Below are 17,285 nucleotides of genomic sequence, written 5' to 3'. Positions count from 1 at the left end.
GTGGAGTGAGATCATAAATTCAATATTATGCACATTGATTTCTAGGTGCCTTTGAGACCTTGAAGTGTCTAGTCGTCCATGGTATATATGTCTGAAACTCAGAGGAAGGATGTGAACTAGAGATAAAATTTTGTGAGTCTTCTGAGTATAGAAGAGTTTGTGAATGGAGAGTATACAGTAAAAGGAGAATAAGCTTTGGGACTATTCCTGAAAGAGTTGCATATTTTACTTTATTATTATTATTATTATTATGAGAGAGAGAGAAAGAAATCACATGCATGCACAAACAAGTGAGGGAGGGGCAGGAACAGAAGGAGAAAGAGAATCTCAAGGAGGCTGTATGCTTATCTGATAGCCCGGTATGGAGCTCGATCACAGAATCGTGAGATCCTGACCTGAGCGGAAACCGAGAGTCGCTTACGCACCTGAGCCACCGAGAGCCCCAAATGTCACTATTTTAAAAAGCGGTAGAGGAGATGGAGCCTACACAGCACATGGGAAAAGGAAGCCAGAGGGGAAGATGAACATTTAGAAGGGGAGTACAAGGTCCTGATAATGAAGGGAAGAGAAACTTTCAGAAATGCATGAGAGGGTGAACTCTTGTAGTTGCTAAGAGCTCTGGTAAAATAAATACTGGAAAAATGCATTTCATATAGATGTCTCTCAATAAGTAAGCAAATTCTCATTATCCTTGGATCCTATACTTGTGAATTCACCTAGTGTCTATGGCTTATTTGCAACCCCGCCCCCAAACAATATCTACAGTATTTTCACTGTCATTTGTGGGTATGTGCAAAACTGTGGATATGCTGCAAAAAAATTATTAGCCTATCACCCGTGTTCCTAGCTGAGGCTGAACAAGGCAATATTCTGCCTTCTTTGTTTCAGCTCTCATATCATAAAGTTGTCCTTTAGAAAGTTCTATCTAGTGCCACATTCTCATTTTTTGCTTTGTTGGTAGTAGTGGGGATGATTCTATTGTTTAAAATACCCTCCAAGCATAGTGCCAAAGGATTGTCTGATGTTACTTACCAAACTTGAGAAAGCTGGGATGTGCCTTACGAAGAAAATACATGTGTTAGACAAATTTCTTTCACCATTTTCGTGCTGTTTGTTGTGAATTCAATGTTAAAAAATCAACAATAATACTGAATAAGGTGTCTTTAAACCGAAACTACATTAAACAGGTTATGTACTGATCCATTGATGAAAACCTTGTAACCAGAGGCTTACAGGAACCTAATCCTGTATTTCTCCTAGGAATAGATGCCTCAGTTTCACCAGCTCATGTTTTATGGTGACATTGTAGAATGCAGCTGCCAAGAATAATGAGAAGCACATATATATACTAAATGAATTAATATAATTTTTAACAATTTTCAGTACCTATTTGTATGGTCGAGACAGAGAATTCACCATGACTATAAGAAGGCTAGTGTTGGGGCGCCTGGGTGGCTCAGTCAGTTGAACATCCAACTTCGGCTCAAGTCATGATCTCACGGTCTGTTGAGTTCGAATCCTGCATCGGGCTCTGTTCTGACAGCTCAGAGCCTGGAGCCTGCTTTGGATTCTGTGTGTCCGTCTGACCCTCCCCCGTTCATGCTCTGTCTCTCTCTGTCTCAAAAACAAATAAACATCAATTTTTTTTTAAAAAGAAAGCTAGTGTAACTTTGATGTTATATTAAAATATTCTTTTTTATATTAAAATATTCTTAAAATTTACTGAAATCTCCTTATTTTAGTACAAGCTTGGATTTTTTAATAGCAATTTTAATTTCAGTTGAGAATTGGAAAGCATTTACCTTTCAATATTTTGTTTTTATTTGGATTAACAAAGAATGCCAACCAGGTCATTACAATTGTCTGATACTTTCTATATTCTATTGTATAGGTTTTAGTCTAAATAAAATTATTTGGTTTAGCCTATCATAGAATAGACTTTTTCCAATTCTGGATAAAGAGTATCAAATTCACCATTTGTTATTTATCTTTATCTCTTTGTCCTCTGATTGTTTTCTTATGAATACAATGCAAGGGCACCTGGGTAGCTCAGCCAGTTAAGTGTCCCACTCTTGATTTTGACTCAGGTCATGATCTCCTGGCCGTGACATAGAGCCCCGCATTGGGCTCCGTGCTGGGTGTGGAGCCTGCTTGGGATTCTTTCTCTCTCTCTCTCTCTGCCCCTCCCCAGCTCTCTCTCTCTCAAAAATAAATAAATAAAATAATAAGATGCAAAAAAAAAATTGTACTATTGGATCCTTAAAGCTATTTTTAGCTATATTGTTCTGTAAAATCAATTTGGGAGCTTGTTTGAGGGACATATAGTTTAGTTCTAAAGGTTAATCTTATATAATTTTATTTATTTATTTATTTATTTATTTATATTTGTTGATTATTTTTTTGTTCTCAAGTTAGCTAACATACAGTATAGTCTTGGTTTCAGGAGTAGATTCCCATGATTCATCACTTAACATACAAAATCCAATCCTCATCCTGACAAGTACCCTCCTTAATTCCCATCATCCATTTTCCCCACTCCCCCCACACCACCCCCATCAAGCCTCAGGTTGTTCTCTGTATTTAAGGGTCTCCTGTGGTTTGCCTTCCTCTCTGTTTTTATCTTAATTTTCCTTCTCTTCCTTATAGTCATCTGTTAAGTTTGTCAAATTCCACACATGGTATGATATCTCTCTCTGACTGACTTATTTTGCTTAGCATAATACCCTCGGTTCCATCCACATTGTTGCAAAAGGCAAGATTTCATTGTTTTTCATCACTGAGTAGTATTCCACTGAGTACTATACTGAGTTATATATATATATATAATATATGATATATATATAGATAGATAGATATAGATATAGATATAGATATAGATATAGATATATCACATCTTCTTTATCCACTCATCAGTTGATGAAAATTTGGGCCCTTTCCATAATTTGACTACTGTTGGAAGTGCTGCTATAAACATTGGGGATGCATGTACCCCTTTGAATCATCACTCCTGTATCCTTTGGATAAATTCCTAGTAGTACAACTGTTGGGTTGTAGGGTAGTTCTATTTTTAACTTTTTATGAGGAAACTCTACACTATTTTTCAGAGTAGCTGCACCAGTTTGCATCCCCACCGACAGTGCAAGAAGTCGTTCATTAGTCAGTCTCTCTCATATTTACATTTGTCAAATTTAGATTTAGGGCTTAAGCAACTATGGTATTAACCTGTGGGAAATAATGGTAGAGTGCATGGTTTTGTTTTCAAACTGCCTTTTACTAAATAAATGAATAAATAAATAAAAACTTGGGGCGCCTGGGTGGCGCAGTCGGTTAAGCGTCCGACTTCAGCCAGGTCACGATCTCGCGGCCCGTGAGTTCGAGCCCCGCGTCAGGCTCTGGGCTGATGGCTCAGAGTCTGGAGCCTGTTTCCGATTCTGTGTCTCCCTCTCTCTCTGCCCCTCCCCCGTTCATGCTCTGTCTCTCTCTGTCCCAAAAATAAAAAACGTTGAAAAAAAAAAATTTAAAAAAAAAAAAAAAAAAAAAAACTTATGAGAATGCTTAATATTCAAATAGATTCTAATGGAGTTGCCTGGGTTCCACAGTGGCCGCGGTGCTCCAACACATCACAATGATCACAACTCAGTGTGATCATTTTATCCAGTCTCTGTGTTGGCACTTAAACTTTCCGCTCAATACCCTTAGGATCTGGAGGCCATAGCTTGAAACACATGGAGACACTTACATTGAAAATCATGCTGGAGTCAGAAGATATGGTTTTTAGCCTAGGTTTTGCTACTTATTGTTGTGTGACATAGGTGAGTCATTTTTGTCACTGAGTTCAGTATTCTTAATTCTGAAATAAGAATCCCAGCATCTAAAAACATAGTATCTGTGAAAAAACTTCTAGATACTGTAGAAACTGGAAGTATTCTTTTTTTTTTATTTTTTTAATGTTTATTTACTTTTGACAGAGAGAGAGAGACAGAGCATGAGAGGGGGAAGGGCAGAGAAAGAGGGAGACGCAGAATCTGAAGCAGATTCCAGGCTCTGAGCTGTCAGCACAGAGCATAGCATGGAACTGGAACTCAAGGACCACAAGATCATGACTTGAACCGAAGTCGGATGCTCAACCAACTGAGCCACCCAGGCGCCCCAAAACTGGAAGTATTCTTGAAACATTGCTAGATATATGAATTTAGGCATAATCTAGAATATTTTTTTCCCAACAGTATCAGTCTTATAAAAATATGACCTAACTGCATATTTCAGGAGAAAGAAGTGTCTGTCTTCCTGAATATTAAGTCATTCTGATAGCCAATTTTTTCAAAGAATATTTGGATTCAATTTATCCTTCAGTTGTTAATCAGGCTTGAAGACAGTGCTCTTTGGAAGAAATGTTTTGTAGTAGGAAAGGCAATAAAACTGATAAAAAACCAAGGCTGTTTTCTAGGGAATTTTAGCAAAGATCATTGATTAATATCTCAGCTGTAAGTATTATAAACCATCAGGTGAATACCCCTAGTCAAGCTGGGCATCGAGGGACCGGAGCCAAAAATGAGGTTGTTTTATAATCCATGGCCAAAAGATCAGTCTCAGGCCACCAACACTTAATGGACTTTTTGTCCTTTTACTTGTTATTGTTTTCTCCTCCAAATGTAGTATAAAAAAACATTTTGTACCTTTCCATTTCTTTTAATATCCCCAATGAAGAGTTATTTCTGCCATTATGCCATTCTGCCCTGTGAATCTTCTTATTTGGCCATCTACTCTGATCACCTATTACATCTCCATAAAAGAAGCAAAATAACTACTTCTCTCTAGAGGTAGCATCTTTATAGTGTTTCTTAGTTTGACATCCTGTGTATCAATCTTCTCTTCCTATCCTTCCAATTCACACCTAGATTCGCATAATTTGCTTCAGTTTTTAGAAACTACTCATTATCAACAACCAATGGAAAAAATAGGGCACGCATTTTTCACTGTATTTCATAAATGAAAGCTCATCTGGTGTATTCTAATATATGCCTTGCCTATTCTTAGGATAAATTTCCCGTTTATTTACTACAGAGAGATAGCAGATAAGTGTTAAATGTATATTATTTTAAATTTTCAAATGGCAAAGGGTAATTTTTCCCCTATTAAATCACTGTTTTTGTATCCACTTCCTGCAAGCATAAGCTCAGGAAGTGATAAAGTTGACACAGTTGTTGATGGATTTTTCAGCCATTCGTGCCAAGTTGTTTCCTGGTGCCAAACACAATGGAGCAGGAAATATGGCACGTGACCAGAAAACTCTTATTGTTTTAAATAAGTTTTCTCTCTCACTGTGGCTCTAAGCAGAATTTCCCAGAATATTTAAATATTTCTTCACTATGATGGATGAGCCTACAAATGTTCAGATAGTTATCTTCATGCATAGTTTTCTTGTTAGCTTAACACTTAGAAGCTCCAAATTATGAAATAGTCCAAGAAATTCATGATAACTCTCCTCAGAACAGATTAAATACGACATATTTTTGGAAGAGAGGATTTGATCAAATAGAAAAGCAAAAATGTCTCACTATGATGAAGTTTTGGAGTGATGTTGGGGTGGTCTGGAGCTGATGGCCGAGAAAGAATCCTTGAAGACATCTTTGGTGCAAAAAGGTGATTTTATTAAAGAACGGGGACAGGACCCAAGGGCAGGAAGAGCTGCACTGGGGTTGTGAGAGGAAACTTATTACATACCCTCAGGTTGGGAGGCGGTCAGGGATAAAGTAAGTCTCTAAGGAATTTTGGAAGCAAGGTATCCAGGACCTAGAGGGGCTAGCTGTTGCTAAGGAAATGCCATTTATTGCCTTTTAGTAAAACCTCTGTCATGAGACCGTTCAGATGTATATCAGGAGGCCACAGCTTGGAGTATGATTGTCAGCATATATCTTGGGGCAGCTGAGATAAAGGAAGTAGACTTACAGAATCCTCGAGGTTGGGATAATGTTAAGCTAAGGTTCTCTTTTGACCCCAGCAAAGTGTCATCATCCAGGTGGTGGAGCTCATGGAGGGAGGTCACTCTGTGGGTTTCAGGGTCTTGTCAATGGACTGTAGGAAGTAAGAGAATTTAAGTTTTCATTTGCCTTAGTTTCCCACATCACCGTGGCAAACACTTAAACCCCTTTCCTTTGTTCTTGGGTAGCCAGGAGTGTCCAAGGAACATCACAGACGTCCCACCAGGAGGTGAGGAGGTGCTCCTAGCCTATACTTTGCCCTCAGCTTGTCCCATGCTCCCTCATCAAATATAATTCTCATGACTTTGACTTCATTTAAAGTAGTTATCAATCCACTTATTGTTTTATTGCAATGTTCCATATTATATGCAATGTTATATTCAACAATTAATGTCTAATCTGATAAACCACAAATTTTCACTATAAAGTCTTATAGATCTAATATATCTCCTGGGTTTTGCTGCTAAGAAATACTTTGCAGGATGCTCAGGTATCTGTTCTTTTTATAGGACCAATTGGTGCCAAACATTGAATTTTCTTCCCATCTTCATCCCCAAATGTTTATTAATTTATAAAAAGTGTTTTCTTCCTGTCCAAAGATCTCAAACGCTTGTGACTTTTTGGCTATTCTTTTGTAGTTAGCATAAATTTGGCTTTAATAATCATTTGTATATTTTTTTTTTCCTCAGAGTGGAATTAAAGTTTATAAGAACACTGCAATCAAGTAAGTCAGCAGCCAAATGCAGACTTTAAAAAGATTATTCATGTTGCATAAGGGTCTTTTCAAGTGCAAAGACCACATCATAATTTAATGTGTGAGCTGTTTAAATGAGCATTCTAAAACTCAAGCCTGTGGAATTACATTACTTTACACTATTCCCAACTGCAAGGACATAAATAGATCATAAGCTAAGACTTAGGAAGCCCTTATTTTCTCCTGAAAGAAACATCCTACCTGGATTATTTCTTTAAGCAAACATGGTCACTAAACAACTGTCTTGTAAATGTTTTGGTCTACTAACGGTCAGATCCTGGGTGTAGGCAGCTTTAAGAAAATAACCAAGGGGCGCCTGGGTGGCGCAGTCGGTTAAGCGTCCGACTTCAGCCAGGTCACGATCTCGCGGTCCGTGAGTTCGAGCCCCGCGTCGGGCTCTGGGCTGATGGCTCGGAGCCTGGAGCCTGTTTCTGATTCTATGTCTCCCTCTCTCTCTGCCCCTCCCCTGTTCATGCTCTGTCTCTCTCTGTCCCAAAAATAATAAAAAAAAAAAAAAAAAAGAAATAAAAAAAAAAAGAAAATAACCAAACAAATAAGCAAACAGACATTTTATGGGCAGGCCATAGTTCTGTTGGTAAAGATGAAATGTGTTCAGATTCACAAAGTTCAATAGCATGTGAATATTGTTATGTTTTAAGAAACGTTATGAAAACAAATAAGTAAGCAAGGAAACAAAATGAAAGCCTTCTTTAACAATGAAAATTTGGTGGAAAAGATAGGGGTACCTGGGTGGCTCAGTTGGTTACGCGTCTAACTTCAGTCTAGGTCATGATCTCTGGGTCTGTGGGTTTGAGCCCCACGTCAGGCTCTGTGCTGACAGCTCAGAGCCTGGAGCCTGCTTCAGATTCTGTGTCTCCCTCTCTCTTCGCACCAACCCCCCCCCACTTTCTCTCTTTCAAAACTAAATATACATTAAAAATTTTTTTAAAGAAAGAATATTTGGAAAAAAGATGATATACCACAATGGTGAATGCATCGCATAATTGAACTGATTTACCATAAAATTTTAACTTTCTATTCATCTCCTTTCATCTCTAAATTCACTATGAAATATTAGGAAGATCAGAAAAGAGACACAAAAAATTAGGGGTGGAAGAAAAGAGAGGGAGGGAGACAGACAGAGAGAGACATGCATTTATATCCTTTTCTGTGTTTTCCTGAATGTGGTGAACACAGCAGACACAAAGGAACAAGGCAGCTCAATTCTTACTAAAGAGAAAGTTGTCACTGCCTTAAACAAAGCAGATATCACCCATTACTGTAGAATGACGCACCAACAAAGGGATCAGACTGTGGAGGTTGCATCTGTTTGCCCCATATTTTAACTTTATTTTGGTGTGCTGACATTTGGAGTGGCTCTGATTGGTCTGGAATTAGCCCTCTTATCATGTGAAACATCTGTACTGTATTGTTCCAAGGGATTAGCTGCCCACTAGGGATTTTGTGAAGTCAGGACAATAGAGGTCATTAAAGGTGCAAACATTTATTTTCCGGTCTCTGGTTCAGCAGGGGAAAGCTATGTAGCTGATGAATTTTTTTTTTTTTCCTTTTTAATCCAAAGCTCAGCATTCTTGCAAATATAATGAAACAAGAGTGATCCAAGCTGGAGTTGTTAGACTGGAATTGATGACTTTAGGAATCCAGAATTATTTGCTGGCCAAAAAGAGGAAAGAAGAAAACATGAGATTCTATGTCAAAGTTATGAGTTGAAAGCAAAAGAGTATGTCTTTCAAGAGTGGTGCCTGGTGATTCTGAGTGGAATACCCGGAACGATTTTGCATGATATTGCAAATTAAACATTAAAAAAATAACAAAAATAATAAAAAAATAAAATATGAGTTTTCTCCTACAGTTTTGTGGCTTGCAATCAATGTTTTCTTTTTCTCCCTTTCATCTGGTACCCCTGATTCCATCAACTGTCCTCCCTCCAAGTCTTCTGACAGTGTAGTTATAACTTAAAACATGGTGATAGTTAAGATAAAATCTGAGACACAACAGAGTGTGGAAAAATGAGTTTCCTAGTGTTATGGGTTGAAATCTGTCTGTCCCCCAAACATGTTGAAGTCCTAACCTTCACTACCTCAGAATGTGACCTTATTTTGAATAGAGTCTTTACAGATGTAATTAATTAAGATGAGATCATACTGGAGGAAGGGGGGCTGCTGATCCACTGACTGGTGTCCTTATAAGAAGACAACTATGTGAAGGCAGAGGCACACAGGACAACAAAAACACATTGGGGTTACTCAGCTCCAGCCAAGAGAAGACAAAGATTGCCCACAAAGCTCTGGAAGCTAGGAAGAGGCAAGATACCAGAAGGAGCATGGCCCCACTGACACCTTGATTTTGGATGTTAGCCTCTAGAACTATAAGATGATGCATTTCAGTAGTTTTAAGCCACCCAGTCTGTGGTACTTGGTTATGGCAGCCCTAAAAAGCCAATATTCCTACTATCATATGTTTAATAAATGGGGGCCAGATTTACACTCAGGTTTCTCTGACTGAAAAAATGATCTGCCTATACATCCTTTTCTCTTCTAAGCTGCATTAGGGGCAATGTGCAGATAGGGTAGGTGGGCACGGGGAGTGGTGTTGGCATATCGAATTTCTCAAGCAAATGTGTCATCGCCCTACTCTCTAGGCACATTGAAGGGCTAAGGACCCTCTGCTAGTGCGCTCTGAGCAGCATTCTATCTAACACTTACCATATGACCTATGAAAAGCTGACTTACCTCTGAGTTGTATAAGGTACATTGTTTAAATGCCAATTAGATTTATTAGACCAATAGTTTTCAAATTGTGGGTTGTGGGAGCGCCTGGGTGGCTCAGTCAGTTAAGCATCTGATCTTGGCTCAGGGCATAATCTCACCATTCATAGATACAAGCTCTGCATCGGGCTCTGTGCTAATAGCTCAGAGTCTGGAGCCTGCTTCAGATTCTGCATCTCCTGCTCTCTCTGCCCCTCCCCTTCTGGCAAGCCCAAAGCTTGCTTCGGATTCTGTGTCTCCCTCTCTCTCTCTTAAAAATAAACATTAAAAAAATTAAAAATTTGTGGGTTGTGTACCATGAGTAAGTGATAAAATCAATTTAATGGCTAACCCTCCACTTTTGCAAAAATGAAACCAAATGGGATGAAATGGAATAGAAATTAAGAAGTACACTTGTACATTATCCAAGTATTGCTTTGGAAACATTCATATGGCTATGACTGTGTGAAAGGGAGGTGTGTATATGTACATTCTAAGTTGCGATATAAAATACATTTCTTTTTTTATTTTGTAAATGTTTATGTATTTCTAAGAGAGAGAGACAGAGCGCAAGTCAGGGAGGAGCAGAGAGAGAGGGAGACACAGAATCCGAAGCAAGCTCTGGGCTCTGAGTTGTCCCCACAGATCCCAATGATGGGCTCCAACCAATGAATCATGATATCATGACCTAAGCTGAAGCTGACTGCTTAACCAACTGAGCCTCCAGGTGCCCCTAAAATGCATTTCTTATTATGGGTAACTTAGAAAAATATTTGAAAGCCATAAGATTATATGCTGTCCAATAAGTGACAACTACCTAATTATATTAAGAAATGTAGAATATATTGGGTTAAATAAATTTAATATGTCTGATTTTACAGGAAGCATTGGTAATGATCCCATAATTCCTAAGTTATTTATTTTTACAAATAATGGGAATTCACATTTTCTGGTGAGAAAAAAAAAAGGTTCATAATTACTAAATAGGTTTTTTTTTCTCCAATCACAGACTTGCCAAAATATTTTAAATAATATGAAATTTTATATTTGTTTTTCAAATGAATTTCCTTACTTTTCCAGTCCTCTTGCCCTAGGAACAATAGGCAAGGAAACGCATTATGATAAATATTTTCAAAGCTCCATTACACAACATCAACAAACAGAGCAAAAAACAAAACATCTGTGAAAACTAACACACATAAACAATATAAGAACTTTCAAAGTAAAATATCCAGAAGGAACAACTAAATGTGTTATTGTTTAATGGAACATTCTTTTGTTCTAATGTGAAGGAATCACTTTATTTTTGGTCCTCAAAGGTTATCTAGCCACTTCCTACTAAGACAAATGAGAGGTTTAGCTGGCCAGAGTTCTGAAATGTTTTCCAATGATATCCAAGGAAGAGGAAGGCCTGGCCTTGGTGTTCTAATTCCCAGACTTGTTCTTTTGAAACCACATAGTTGTGATACAATAGAGTCAAAATCAATAATTTTTGAAAGATGCAAATTATGAAAAATGACAAGAGAAGAAACAGAATATTTGAGAAGAGTTGTAACGGGTGATACAATTGAATTTAGTCATTAAAATTCTTCCAGCAAAGAACAGGCTAATTCGAGATGGTTTTATTGGATACTTCTATCAAATGTTAAAAGAAGAAATAATATTAGTCTTCCCAAGATCTTTCTGAAAGTGGAGAAGGAGGAAAGGTTTTATAACTCATTCGATGAGACCAGTATTAGTCTGATAATACCAAAGCTAGACCAAAACATCATAAGAAAAGTAAACCATAGGTCAATCACCCTTATGAACATAGATGCAAAACCCTTACACTAAATTTAGTGAGCAGAATCTTAAACCATAGAAAAAGTATTACATATGACCAAATGTACCAGGAATGGGAGATCAGTTTAAAATTACAAAATTCCTTAATGTAATACACCATATTAGCAAAATAAATAAAAATCACTCAATAATTTCAACAAATATGTAAGAATAATTTGAAAAATCTCACACTCATTTCTGATTAAAAAAATAAACTCTCAATTAACTAGGAATTGAAGAAAACTTTCTCACCTTGATAATGGCACATTAGACTTACTGGTGAAAGACTGAGTGTTTTTTCCCTAAGATCAGGAACAAAGCAAAAATGTCTACTCATGACACTTCTAGTCACTATTGTACTGAAGTTTCTTTCTAGACAGTGAAATCTTGCAAGCAAAAAAAATTAAAAAAAAACATACAGTTTGGAAAAAAGAAAATAAAATTGACATTATTTTCAGATGATATGATCCTGAATGTTAAAATGGTAAGGAATCTACGAAATGCTTGCAAGAACTGACCGGTGAATTTAGCAATGCCAAAATATATAAGATCAACATACAAAAAAAGTCAACAGTTTCCATATAATAACAATAAACAATCTTTAAATAAATGTTTAAAATTTCAATTATAATAACATCAAAAGAAATAAAATACTTAAGAATAAAATTAATAAAAATTACAAGATTGTACACTACATATTATAAAAGATTACTGAGAGTAATTAAAGATCTAAATATATATTCCATATTTATGAATTGAAAGACTAAATTTTTATGATGACTGTTCTTCCCAATTTTTTCTATAGACTGAATTGAATCTCTATTAAAATTCCAGCAACTTTTTAATAGAAATTTACAAGCTGATTCTTTCAGTTCACATGGAGATAAGAAGAAACCTGAAGAGGCAAAACAATTTTAAAAAGAATAATAAAGTGAAGCACTGATACTCTTTGATTTCAAACCTTACTGTAAAGCTTTTGCAATCAAGACAATGAGGTTACTGCTATGGAAATAAACATACAGATCAATGGAACAGAATTACTGTCCAGAAATAAACCCTTATATTGATGGGCAACACATTTTCAACAAAGATGTCAAAGGAATTCAATGGGAAAATTTTCAACAAATGATGTGGGAGCAGAAGAAATCATTTATAAAAAAGAATTAATTTAGGGGCGCCTGGGTGGCGCAGTCGGTTAAGCGTCCAACTTCAGCCAGGTCACCATCTCGCGGTCTGTGAGTTCGAGCCCCACGTCGGGCTCTGGGCTGATGGCTCGGAGCCTGGAGCCTGTTTCCGATTCTGTGTCTCCCTCTCTCTCTGCCCCTCGCCCGTTCATGCTCTGTTTCTCTCTGTCCCAAAAATAAATAAACGTTGAAAAAAAAAAAAAAAAAAGAATTAATTTAGCTCCTAACCTCATTCCATACATAAAAAAATGACCGTAGACCAAAATTTATAAGCTAAAACTAAACAATTTATAGAAAAAATGTAGGAAACATAGGAGAAATCTTTATTACCTTGGTTTAAGTATGGCATCAACATCAGGAGCTATATACTACATATTATACATACATGTACGTATTATAATACATATTATATATATATATATATGTATAATTGGGCTTCACCAAATGAAAAATGTGTGTGCTTCAAAAGATATTATTACAAAATTAAAGGACCGAAGTGAAGATGGAGTGATGAATAGAGCACAGAGGGTATTTAGGGTGGTGAAAATACTGTGTTTGACACTATCGTGATGGAGACCTGCTGTTGCTCATTTGTCCTAACCCATAGAGTAAACAACACCAAGTATGAATGCTAAGGTACATTATGAACTTTGGATGTTGATGATGTGTTAATATAAGTCCATCAATTGTAGCAACCCTTCTGGTTGGGGGTTGTTGATAATGGAAGAGGCCATGCATGTGTGGGGGCAGGGACTATCTGAGACATCTCTGTGTCTTCCTCTTAATTCTGATGTAAACCTAAAACAATTATATGAGAAAGAGAAAACAAAGGAAAACCAAAGCAACAGACTGGAAGAAAACTCTTGCCAATTATATATCTGAGAAAACACTCATATCCAGAGCATATAATTTTTTTTAAAGTTTATTTATTTCTGAGACAGAGAGAGACAGAGCATGAGTGGGGGAGGGGCAGAGAGAGAGGGAGACACAGAATCAGAAGCAGGCTCCAGGCTCTGAGCTGTTAGCATAGAGCCCGATGCGGGGCTTGAACTCACAAACTGTGAGATCATGACCTGAGCCGAAGTTGGTCACTCAACCGATTGAGCCACCCAGGTGCCCTTCATATCCAGACCATATAAAGAACCCATACAATTCATAGTAAAAACATAAACAACCAATTAAAACTTGGCAAAGATGTTGTGTGGTTTCCTAGGGCGACTATAACAAACTACCCCAAACTAGGTGGCTTTAAAACGGTAGAAATTTATTGTGTCGCTATTTTAGAGGTTATAAGTCTAAAATCAAGCGGGATCATGCTCTTTCTGAAGCTCTGGGTGGAATCCTGTCTTGCCACTTCCTAGTTCTGAGGTTTGTCAGACATTCTTGGCATTCCTGGGCTTGTAGCTACATCAATCTAATATCTGCTTCTGTCATCACAGAGTGTTTTTTTTTTTTTTTTTTTTTTTCCTCCTATCCCTATGTCTTTCCTTTTCTTAGAAAGGTACTGGTCATATTTGATTAAGGTCCTACCCTACTCCAGTACAATTCCATCTTAACATGATTGCATCAGCAAAATTCCTATTTCCAAATAAGGTCCCATTCACAGGTACCAGGGGTTAGGACTTCAAAGTAACTTTTGGGAAAATGCAATTAAACTCATAATGGATGTAAACAGACATTTCACTAAAAATATATACAAATTGTCAATAAGCACATGAAAAGATGTTCAACATCAATAGTTACTAGGGTAATTCAGATTAAAACTATAGTAAGATATCACTTCATACATATTTGATTGGCTATAATAAAACTGATAGGCTCTAATAAATATTGGCCAGAACGTGGAGAAATTAGAAACTAGATTCATTACTCTAGGAAATATAAAATGGTGGAAGTTTGGCACTGTAAGGAAAAATTAAACATAATTTTGCTGTGCAATTCAATAATTCCTCTTCTAGATATTGACAAAAGAAAAATCAAAACATGTCCACTCAAAGGTTTATATGTAGATATTTATAGTAGCATCATATGAAAAAGCCAAGAGCCTTAAACAATTTAACATTTATTTATTTATTTATTTATTTATTTATTTATTTATTTTGAGACAGAGAGAGACAGAGCATGAACGGGGGAGGAGCAGAGAGAGAGGGAGACACAGAACCAGAAGCAGGCTCCAGGCTCAGGAGCCTTAAACAATTTAAATGACCATCAATTGGTGAAAAGATAAGCAGCATGTGGTTTGTACACATAACAGAATATTATTTAGAAATACAATGGAACTTGCTACAACATGGATGCATCTTAATAACAGTTAAGTGAAGGGAGTTAGGTAGTTAGATTCAAAATACTACATATCATGTGATTTGATTTACATGGGATTTCCAGAAGAGATAAATGATAGGGACAATCAGTGGTTGCCTGGGGTTGGGTGTGGGAGTGGGCACTGATTACCTAGTGGATGGTAGGGGTGATGGGAATGTTTTAAAACTGGATGTTAGTGATGGTTTCACATCTGTATACATTTCTTTTTTTGTTTTGTTTTGTTTTGTTTTGTTTTGCATTTTTTGCATTTATAACATGTGATCAATGTGTAAGTTATACTTCAATAAAACTATAAAAATTTTAACAACAAGGACGGTGGTTAGGCAGTACAAATGCAGTCAGCTTGGGTAATATATTGATGATTATTGAAGCCAGGTAATAATTAATGGGGATTCATTATAGTATTCCTTTTACTTTAGTGCAAATTTAACTTTATTCATAATAATCTTCTAATTAAAAATCAATGAGATAAGCTTCCATCTCAAGAAACTAGAAAAAGAGGAGGTTAAAAATAAGTAAACATAAAGAAGCAAATAATAACCATAAAACCATAAATCAATAAAATTGAAACCAGAGATTAAACAGAGAGCAATCAACAAAGCCCAAAGTGAGTCCTTTGAAAAGGTCAGTAAAATTGATAAACACTTGCAGCACTGAAGAAAAAGGAAAAAAAATTATTTGTAGTGGATATTACTACAAATCTCATAGACATTTAATAAGATAATAAGAAGATATTATGAACACATTATATGAACCTCAGGCAAAATGAACAGATTCCTTGAAAAATACACGTTATAAAACTGACACAAAGGGAAACCAGAAATCTGAATAATGGCATTACCATATGAGAAAACTGAATCCGTAATTAGAAACCATCTCAGGAGGAAACTTTACTTAATTGGCTTCACTTGTGAATTCTGCCAAACATCTGAGGAAGAGATACTCTCGTGGTTATACCAAGTCTTTTGGTAGAGAATGAGAACTGTGCATGCACACATATACACACATATTTCAGTTGTAAAATCATCATAAACCTACTGTAGAAAACTAGACTATAAAGTGTAAGATGAAAATAAAAACCATTTACCTTTTCAATTCCTATACATTGCCTGTGTTAACATGGTTGATTTTGTTTTCTTTTCTTTTACTTTATTTTAATTATTCATTTTAAAATTCCTCTTCTATCGTTTATCTACATAGCAAGCAAAACAACATGGCGTACTATAACACAGCACAAGTAGGCATCATTCTGCTAGTAATTGATAGTATTGTCTGGGATGAAATCCTAGAAATTGCATATATATATAATTTATCATTATTTTAATGATTGAAGTATAGTTTACCTACAATATGTAATTAGCTTTAGGTGTACAACTAGTGATTCAACAATTCTATATACTACTCAATGCTCACCAAGGTAAGTATAGTCACCATCTGTCACCATCCAATGTTATTACAATATTATCCACTGTATTTCCTATGCTGAACTTTCCATCCCCATGACTTATTTTATAACTGAATGTCTGTATTCCTTAATCTCCTTGACCTATTTCACCCATCACCCATGTCTCTCTCCTCTAGAAACAAGTATTTTGTTCTCTGTATTTGTGGGTCTGCTTCCGAGTTTTTGTTTGCTTGTTTTGTTTTTTAGATTCCACATATAAGTAGAATCATATGGTATTTTTCTTTCTCTGTCTGACTTATTTCACTTAGCATAATACCCTCTAGGTCCATCCATATGTGGTCGCAAATAGCAAAATTTCATTCTTTTTTATGTTTGTGTATACGCACCAACACCTACCCCAACACACACACCACATCCACCCCCCACTCCCATCTCCTTCATCCACCCATTTATCCATGCACACTTGGGATGCTCCCTTATCTTGGCTATTGTAAATAATGCTACAATAAACATAATGCTGCATATACTCTTTTGAATGAATGTTTTCATTTTCTTTGGGAAAATACCCAGTAGTGGAATGACTGGATCCTATAGAAGTTCTATTTTTTAGCCTTTTGAGGAATCTCCATCCTGTTTTCTACTGCAGCCACATTGATTTAATCATCATGTTTATTTTTAATTTTTGCAGTTTTCCTTTATGCATGATAGTCATAAGCTACAATCATAAGCCCTATACACTATTTTTCTTGTAACATCATTTGATAATAATCTTTTTTCATGATAATAGAAAATGGAATACTCTTATAATATTCTATGCTATAGATATAATAGTCATAATATATGTCACTTACACGGCACTATTAATAGGATGATATATACAGTTTTTAAGGCTAGAACTATATCACTGCATTTGAGTCTCAAGAAGCACCTTGCAAGTGTACATTTTATAGGTATGGAAAACGAGGCTAAGATATTACGTAATGTGCCCAAGGTTATACAGTCAGGAACTGACGAAGTCACTCTCTTAACCACTATTGTCTAATTCTTCCA

General features: G+C 36.3%; 1 long non-coding RNA gene across 1 annotated transcript; it reads left to right on the top strand.

Moving 5' to 3' along the window:
• Positions 1-5,304: 5,304 nt before the first annotated feature.
• On the top strand, positions 5,305-8,607 carry LOC147579791 (uncharacterized). The gene is made up of 3 exons (XR_015251813.1): positions 5,305-5,643; positions 6,671-6,705; positions 8,318-8,607. It is a non-coding gene; the product is annotated as an uncharacterized LOC147579791 (long non-coding RNA).
• Positions 8,608-17,285: the final 8,678 nt, after the last annotated feature.

The sequence above is a fragment of the Puma concolor genome, chromosome B3 (genome assembly GCF_028749965.1).
Source record: "Puma concolor isolate L17-30 chromosome B3, mPumCon1.1.hap2, whole genome shotgun sequence".
Lineage (NCBI taxonomy): Eukaryota > Metazoa > Chordata > Mammalia > Carnivora > Felidae > Puma > Puma concolor.
The sequence above is the reverse complement of the archived record's forward strand: the minus strand, read 5'-3'. Positions and strand labels throughout refer to the sequence as shown.